Genomic DNA, 9,727 nt, shown 5'->3' with positions numbered 1-9,727 from the left:
TTCTGGTGTCCAAGTCCTAAGCTAACTATAAATTGGTAGTAGGAACTAGAGGAAAAAATTGAAAGAAATTTACCCAAACCTGAACCAATCAGAGGAATTTCACAATCACTGCCATCAAAGCAGCTTCACAGACTATATCTGCATCTCTAGAGACAAAAGTTGTGTTTAATTTATAACCAAGGAAGGTAAGGGCTTAGTAATATTAAAAGATTTGTGATGATGGTGGAGGTAACTAAGGATGAGTTGATTATCAACAAAAAATGAAGAAGCAAAAAAAAAAATAATATTATTAGTGTGTATGTTTCTATATTATTAGTGTGTATATTTCTGGTACCCTAGAACTTAAAAAAAAAAAAAATTCTGCAGGTTATTTTAAATTCTGCACCAGCAAAGTAAGAAATATTGTAGTTGAGAAGATAATTAAATGATTAAATGGAAGCCGGTATTGTGATAGAGCATTACAGTGAATATTATGATCCCCTGAGCAGATTCCCTCTTCAGGGCTGCTGCATCCATCACCTACCTGCTTGCCACAGCTGCATTTCTCATGGGAAATTGCAATTGCCCTTAGAGAACTGCTTCCCTTAAAATTACGCCTTCTATAAGGAAGCAGCCTGCAGTAAATGACTGGCCAATGCAGGGACACAGAAGCCCAGGCCTTTGTTTCAACTGGAGCAACCCTGAAGGGCCATCTCATCTCCAGAGTTACTATCTGCTGAATATACTACCTGAATATCCGTTGAGAACTCAGTTATGAGGGAATTGTGCTAAGTTTCTCCCACTACTCAATCCTGGATATCTCAATTCACTACAAGTGAAACACTTTTCAATACATTTTCTGCTTGCTAATTCCCATCTCAGTCCGCTAGGGAAAATAATTAACATAATTGGTGGCAGGTGTAAGCCTAGGAAGCAAACTCTAAAATGGGATTCTGGTACTGTGTCACTTTTCAGCCAGCTGGCAATGAGGACAGTTTAAACAGAATCTGGGAGACAGTGGGGCTATTGTTAGGGTACAGGTTTAGATTCCATAACAAACAACAAAAATGTAGTAGCTTAACAAGACAGAGCTTTGTTTTCTCTCCAATAACAATCTGAGCAAAAGCAGTTCAGAATAGTGGTTGCATTCTCCTGGAGGCCCAGGGTAGCCTATGTTGTTATTCTGCCATCCTCAACATTTATTAATTTTCTACTGTAGCTATATCCTTGTGTTTGTGATAATTAATCATAAGTTCTTAAAATCTATTGTATGATTCAGTGGGTTATTTTTGAATGTTTGTATTTACTTTATTTTTTATTTTTAATGAATTATTTAGTTTTTGGAGAGAGGGTCTTGCTCTGTTACCCGGACTGGAGTACAGTGGTGGGATTGTAACTCACTGCAGCTGGGAGCTCCTGGGCTCAAGGGACCCTCCTGCCTCCGCCTCCTGAGTAGCTGAGACTATAGGCAAGTGCCACCAAGCCTGGCTAACTGCATTTACTTTCATAAGTTAAATGGTCAATATGCTTTCAATCTTGAATTGTTCACTTCTGTTTTAGGAATAAATACTACACTTGCATTACGAAAAGAGCTGAGAAAGTATAGTTTTTTGAAGTATTTTCAGGAAAATATGTTAAAATATAGATTAACTGTTACTTGAAAGTTGGATAGAACTCACTTGTAAAATCATTGGGCATGTGATTTGAGGAACAAAGGTTTTGACTACTATTTCTATTTTTTGATGCTTCTAGATATACTCAAGTCCCTTTTTTCTTCTTCCAATTTTGCCATTTTATATTATTTTGTAAATATATTCATTGAATCTAGGCTTTCAAATTGATGTTATAGTCACTAATTTTGTTCCTTATTTATTAGAATTCTGTTGGGTCTGTAGCTATTTTCTTTTTTATTATGATTGTATTTATTTTTGTATTTTTTCTAATTTATTAAACACTTTTGAGAGAAGTCTAATAATTTTATTACTCCTTTTAAGAAAATATTGTAATTTGAAGAAAGTTGTTTCTGAGTTTTATTATCATTATTACTATTACTATTATTTCTGCCCATTATCATTTTTATTCTATTAGTTTCATTGGTTTTAGTTTCAATTTTTCCAAAATATTGAACTAAATTCTTAGTAATTTAAAAATTATCCTTATTTGTTTATAAAACACAAAGAGTACACATTCTCCACTAATTATTGCTTCTCTGTGACCCGCAATTTCTCTCAATTGGTGTCTTATCACTCACATAAAAATTTATTTATTGTAATTTTGTATGATTCTTTTTTAAAACTATGGGTTATTTATAAATATTTTATTTTCTAACTTGTGATTTTAAGCTATTCTTTCATTACTATTGATGTCCAACGTTATTTCATTTTACTGATCTTTTGGAATTTACAGAGAATTTCCATATGACAAAATGTATGGTCTATTATTTTAAAAGTTCTATGTGTGGTTGAAAATAATTTTCAGCTGTTTGTAGAGTTATATGTGCGCACACGCAGAGAGCATATATTAAAAAATCTTTATTTTTGGTTCTCTAGAAGAGTGTACTAAAGTCTCTAATTAAAATTGTTTATGTTTCCTTAAAGTTCTGTCGCTTTTTAATTAACACATTTAGAGTTGGCACTCTTAGGAATATATATTTATAATAGATGTATCTCCTTGTGCAATGGTTCCTTCTACCATAACATAACATTATTTTTCCCTAAATTATAGCTGCCTCACCCCTAGCTTTCCTTGATTCATACTGCTTAGTATTTCTTTTTCTTCTCTATTTCTGATTATTCTGTGTACTTTAAAAGAACATCTGGTTATTCTTTCTCTTTTTTTCAAAACTATATTTTCTTTGTTTCAGTAATCACTATAATCCATTTACATGCATTGAAATGACCGTTACATTAGGACATGTTTGTCAATTAAATTCACATTTTCTATTTAGTAAAGTTTTTTGTGTTTCCTTTCTTATTTATCATGGGTGTCAGTTGCTTAGTATAAGATTAGTCACAATCTTTCCTTCATGAAAACTTGTCAGCCTTGTTTATGTATTGTTCTATTTTAATTTATTTGCTAATTCATAAAATAATAAATACACATAAATCAGATACCTCCCTAATCCAAGAACATTGATATTTCATGTATCTCTTTGTATTTCTCCTATATCTCATTGCCGACTCCCTGGATTCAAAGAAACTACGATTTGGCCCACTTTGTATCATTTCCATTAATAGCATCTAAGACAAATTCCCTATCATCTCTTACCTGAACTACTGTAGTAATTTTCTCGTTAGTTTTACTGGATCTGCTTTTCGTCCACTGCAAATCAACTTTCCACACTGCAAACAGAGTGAGTTTCATAAAATATTAGGTTGGTGTAAAAGTGATCACGGTTTTTGCCATTAAAAGTGATGGTAACCAACCTAATACAAGTCTGATCATTTTATTTTTCTGGTTAAAACTTCTCAATTACTTCCAATTGTGTCTTAGGCTAAAGAACAATATCTTTAGCATGGCTCCCAACACCTTGTTTGATTTGTTCCTCTCTATTTGTCCAGCCTTGTCTTTTATACATACTTTTTTTTTTTGAGCACTAGTCACACAGGTGTTTTTTCATTCTCTCAATTAATGCTCCCTCCCATTACAAACTATGATGAAAAATTTTATAGAAGTTCAGAAAAATAGAAGAATATAATTTATAAAAATTTGATTTTTTTTTTTTTTTTTTTTTTTGAGACGGAGTCTCGCTCTGTTGCCCGGGCTGGAGTGCAGTGGCCGGATCTCAGCTCACTGCGAGCTCCGCCTCCCAGGTTCCCGCCATTCTCCTGCCTCAGCCTCCCGAGTAGCTGGGACTACAGACGCCCGCCACCTCGCCCGGCTAGTTTTTTGTATTTTTTTTAGTAGAGACGGGGTTTCACCGTGTTAGCCAGGATGGTCTCGATCTCCTGACCTCGTGATCCACCCGTCTCGGCCTCCCAAAGTGCTGGGATTACAGGCTTGAGCCACCGCGCCCGGCCTAAAAATCTGATTTTCAACTGAAGCGTTGTCAGGCTGTTTTATCTTTTCTGTCATGTTATTTTAAAGGTAGTCCTTGTTCTTGGGGTCAAACACAATGCCTCACTTCTGTAATCCTAGTACTAGGGAGGCCAAGGTGGGAGGTTTGCTTGAGGCTCAAATTTAAGACAAGCCTCTACAAAAGGCAAGACTCTATATCTACAAAAGGTGAAAACAGAATAGCCACATATGGTGGTGCGTGAGTATAGCCCTAACTACTTGAGGAGCTGAGGTGGAAGTACTGCCAAGAGCCCAGGAGTTCGATGTTGCAGTGAGCTACCAATGCACCACTGAACTCCAGCATGGATAATAGAGCAAGACCCTGTCTTGAAACAAAATTAAAAATATAAATACAATAAAGGTAGTCTTTGTTCTTATATATCTCCTCCCTTTATTATTATTATTATTATTATACTTTAAGTTCTAGGGTACATGTGCATAGTGTGCAGGTTTGTTACATATGTATACTTGTGCCATGTTGGTGTGCTGCACCCATCAACTAGTCAGCACCCATCAACTCGTCATTTACATCAGGTATAACTCCCAATGCAATCCCTCCCCGCTTCCCCCTCCCCATAATAGGCCCCGGTGTGTGATGTTCCCCTTCCCGAGTCCAAGTGATCTCATTGTTCAGTTCCCACTTATGAGTGAGAACATGCGGTGTTTGGTTTTCTGTTCTTGCAATAGTTTGCTGAGAATGATGGTTTCCAGCTGCATCCATGTCCCTACAAAGGACACAAACTCATCCTTTTTTATGGCTGCATAGTATTCCATGGTGCATATGTGCCACATTTTCTTAATCCAGTCTGTCACTGATGGACATTTGGGTTGATTCCAAGACTTTGCTATTGTGAATAGTGCAATAAACATACGTGTGCATGTGTCTTTACAGCAGCATGATTTATAATCCTTTGGGTATATACCCAGTAATGGGATGGCTGGGTCATATGGTACTTCTAGTTCTAGATCCTTGTCTCCTCTCTTTCTTTATAAGAACTCCAAAATCTTTACCTAATGGAAAATAATTAACATTCATAACATTCTATAATGTTTGATATGAATAGATGTGTAATAGTATTTAATAGATGAGGCCAGGAAAAGTGACATGATGTCCTTAAGACTATATAATTATGGGTTCCACATTAGGAACGAAATATTCTTTCTTAGAAAAGCTTTTGTATTAGGTTCAGTGGTACATGCACAGGTTTGTTATTTAGGTAAACTCATATTGGTTGTACAGATTACTTTGTTACTCAGGTATCAATACTAGTACCGAGTAGTTATTTTATCTGATCCTCTGCCTCTTCCCATCCTCCCCGATCAGGTATGCCCCAGTGTCTGTTGTTCCTCTCTCTGTGTCCATGTGTTCTCACCATTTAGCTTCCACTTATAAGGGAGAACATGTAGTGTTTGATTTTCTGTTACTGCATAAGTTTTCTGAGGATAATGGCCTCCAGCTTCTTCCATCTTCCTGCAAGGGATATGAACTCTCTGTTTTTTATGGCTGCATAGTATTCCAGGGGATATAAGTACTACATTTTCTTTATCCAGTCTCCCGTTGATTAGCATTTAGATTTAATCCATGTCTTTGCTATTGTGAATAGTGCTGCAATCAACATATGTGTGCATGTGTCCTTATGATAGAACAATTTCTATTCCTTTGGATATATATCCAGTAATGGGATTGCTGGGTCAAATGGTATTTCTGTCTTTATGTCCTTGAGAAATCACCACATCATCTTCCACAAGGGTTGAACTAATTTACACTCCCACCAATGGTGTATAAGCGTTCCCTTTTCTCTGCAACCTCACAAGCATCTGTTATTTTTTGATATTTCAGTAACAGCCATTCTGCCTGGTGTGAGATGGTATCTCATTTTGGTTTTGATTTGCAATTCTCTAATGATTGGTGATATTGAGTTTCTTTCATATGCTTGTTCGGCCACACATGTGTCTTCTTTAAAAAAGTGTTCAAGTCCTTTGTCCACTTTTTAATGAGGTTGTTAGTTTCTTTCTTATAAATTTGTCTAAATTCCTTACAGATGCTGGATATTAGACATTTTTCAGATGTATGAATTACAAAAGTTTTCTCACATTCTGTTGTTCGTCTGTTTCTTCTATGCATAGTTTTTTTTTTTTTTTCTGTACAGAAGTTCTTTCATTTAATTAGAACCTATTTGTCATTTCTGCTTTTGTTGCAATTGCTTTTGGCATCTTTGTCATAAAATCCTTGCTTGTTTCTGTGTCCTGAATAGTATTGCCTAGGTTGTCTTCCAGGGATTTATAGTTTTGGGTTTAACATGTAGGTCTGGAATTCATCTTGAGTTGATTTTTGTACATGGTATAAGGAAGGCATCCAGTTTCAATCTTCTGCATATGGTTAGTCAGTTATCCCAGCACTATCTATTGAATAGGGAATCCTTTCTCCATTGTTGTTTTAGTCAATTTTATTGAAGATCAGATGGTTGTAGCTGTGCAGCCTTATTTCTAAGCTCTATATTCTGTTCCATTGGTCTATGTGTCTGTTTTTGTACGAGTACCCATGTTCTTTTGGTTACCATAGTCCTGTCATATAGTTTGAAGTCAGGTAACATGATGCTTCCTGTTTTGTTCTTTTTGCTTAAAATTGCCTTGGCTATTCAAGCTCTTTTTGGTTCAATGTTAATTTTAAAATATTTTTTTTTTTTTTTACTAGTTCTATAAAGAATGTTATTGGTAGTTTGATAGGAATAGCATTGAACCTGTAAATTGCTTTAATATGGCCATTTTAATTATATTGATTCTTCCTATCCATAAGCATAGAATATGTTTCTATTTGTTTGTGTCATCTCTTATTTATTTCAGCAGTGATTGTAATTCTCATGTCACAGATATTTCACCTCCCTGGTTAGCTGTATGCCTAGGCATTTTATTATTATTTTATTTATTTATTTGGTAATTGTGAATGGATTTATGGTTCTGATTTGGCTCTTGGTTTGGTTGTAGGTATATAGAAATGCTAGTGATTTTTGTACATTGATTCTGTATCGTAAAATTTTGCTGATGTTGCTTACCTGCTCAAGGAGCTATTGGACAGAAACTATGGGGTTTCTAGACATGGAATCATACCATCCACAAACAGGGATATTTTTACTTTCTCTCTTCCTATTTGGAGGCCCTTTATTTCTTTCTCTTGCCTGATTACTCTGGTCAGGTCTTCCAATATTACATTGAATAGGAGTGGTGAGAGAGGGCATCCTTGACTTGTGCTAGTTTTCAAGAGGAATGCTTCCAGCTTTGTCCATTCAGTATGATGTTGGTTGTAGATCTGTCATAGATGGCTGTTATTATTTTCATGTATGTTCCTTCAATACCTAGTTTGCTGAGTATTAGATCATTGAGGCATAAAATTAACATAGATATTAAAGATCTAAACTCAACCCTGGACAAATGGAACTGATAGACATCTGTAGAACTCCCCACCACAAAACACAGAATATACATTTTTCTCATCACCACATGACACATACTCTAAAATTAACCAATCATTTGGACATGGAACAATCCTCAGAAAATGCAAAAGAACCAAAATCACACCAACCACTCTTTTGAACCACAGTATAATCAAGTTGGCAATTAACATTAAGAAAAAAGCTCAAAACTGTACAATTACTTGGAAATTATGCAACCTGCTCCTGAATGGCTTTTGGATAATTGATGAAAATTAAGGCAGAAATCAAGAAGTTATTTGTAGCTAATGAGAACAAGGTAAAGAAAACAGATTCTCAGGGACACTGCTATAGCAGTTTTAAGAGGGAAATTTATAGCACTGAGCACCCACATCAAAATTTTAAAAAAAATCAAACTAACCACCTAACATCACAACTAAAAGAAGTAGAGAAACAAGAGCAAACTAACCCCAAATCTAACAGAAGACAAGAAATAACTAAAATTAGAGCTCAACTGAAGGAGACTGAGACACAAAATACATTCAAAGATCAAGAAATCCAGGATTTGGCTTTTTGAAAAAAATTATAAGATAGCTAGACTGCTAGTTCTACTGATAAAGGAGAAAAGAGAGAGGGTTCCAATAAATACAATTAGAAATGACAAAGAGAATATTACCACTGACCTCACAGAAATACAAATAACTATCAGATACTGCTATGAACACCTCTATGCACACACACTAGAAAATCTAGAAGAAATGGATACATTCCTTAAAACATACATCCTTCCAAGACTGAACCAGAAAGAAATTGATTCTCTGAACAGACCAACAACAAACTCTCAAATTGAATCAGTAATAAATAGCCTACCAACCGAAAAAACAACAACAACAAAAAACAGCCCAGGACCAGATAGATTCACAGCTGAATTCTACCAGACATAAAAAGAAGAGCTAGTATCATTCCTACTGAAACTATTCCAAAAAAACTGAGGAGAGACTGCTCTCCAATTCCTTCTATGAGTCCAGCATCATCCTGATACCAGTATCTGGCAGAAACACAACAACAAAGGAAAAATTCAGGCCAATATCCTTGATGAACGTCGACGTGAAAATCTTTAACAAAATATTAGCAAAGGGAATTCAGCAGCAAATTAAAAAGCTAATCCACCATAATCGAGTAGGCTTTATCCTTGGAATGCAAGGCTCATTCAATATACACAAATCAATAAATGTGACTCATCACATAAATAGAACTAAAGACAAAAACCACATGTGCAGGCCAGCCATGTTGGTTCATGCCTGTAATCCCAGCACTTTGAGAAGCCAAGGTGGGCGTATAGCTTGAGCTCAGCCAATTAGAGACCGCCCTGGGCAACATGACAAATCTCTGTCTCTACAAAAATGCAAAAATTAGCTTGGTGTGGTGGTGTGAGCCTATCATCCCAGCTACTCCAAAGACTGAGGTGGGAGGATCACTTGAGCCCAGGAGGTTGAGGCTACAGTGACGTGAGACTGTGCCATAGCACTCCAGCCTGGGCGACAGAGTAAGACCCTGTCTCAAAAAAGCCCACCAAAACCCAAAAAACAAAACGCAGAAAACCTAAAACAACAGCAACAAAAAGATTATCTCAATAGATGCAGAAAATGCTTTCAGTAAAATTTAACATCCCTTCATGTTAAAAAGGGAACCAAGTATTCTAACTCATTCTATTGACCTTCCCAGCTGACTCAGCATTATGTTTAAATATTCTATAGTATTTTATCTTCTGGGAATCCAGGGACATTTCAAACACTCAGCTGATGTGCAATTTCAATGTTAACCTTGAGGACTAAAAAATGGGATAAGAAAGCAAATTGATTCAATTGAAACAGGTTATTTTTGTCCAGGAAAATGGTTAACAGAGAGGGGTCGTTGCTAGTATGGATTTGACTTTGGCTGTCTTCACTTTGATCCATGTCTGTCTATGTCAGCCCTCTCTGTAATTTATTTTCTATATAGGTAGATTATGTACTACCTTTTCTTGCCATTGCTGAAAAAAAATCTTACAGGAGTTGATGAATATTTCCACTAGTGCTTTGGATTCTAATATCTCATGCCACTGGTTTCCACTGATTGTGATACAGACCCAGTGCCACATTTCTCAAGCAATACAAGAGGGGTTCAGAGAACCCACAGACTAGAAGAAAATGGCTACAAAGTGACATAAAGCTATGGTAGCATTAAGGTTGGCCTATGGAGTTAATTTACAAAAGATGAAGTGA

Source organism: Colobus angolensis, unplaced genomic scaffold, assembly GCF_000951035.1.
Source record: "Colobus angolensis palliatus isolate OR3802 unplaced genomic scaffold, Cang.pa_1.0 Scaffold161, whole genome shotgun sequence".
NCBI classification, from domain to species: domain Eukaryota; kingdom Metazoa; phylum Chordata; class Mammalia; order Primates; family Cercopithecidae; genus Colobus; species Colobus angolensis.
The sequence above is the reverse complement of the archived record's forward strand: the minus strand, read 5'-3'. Positions refer to the sequence as shown.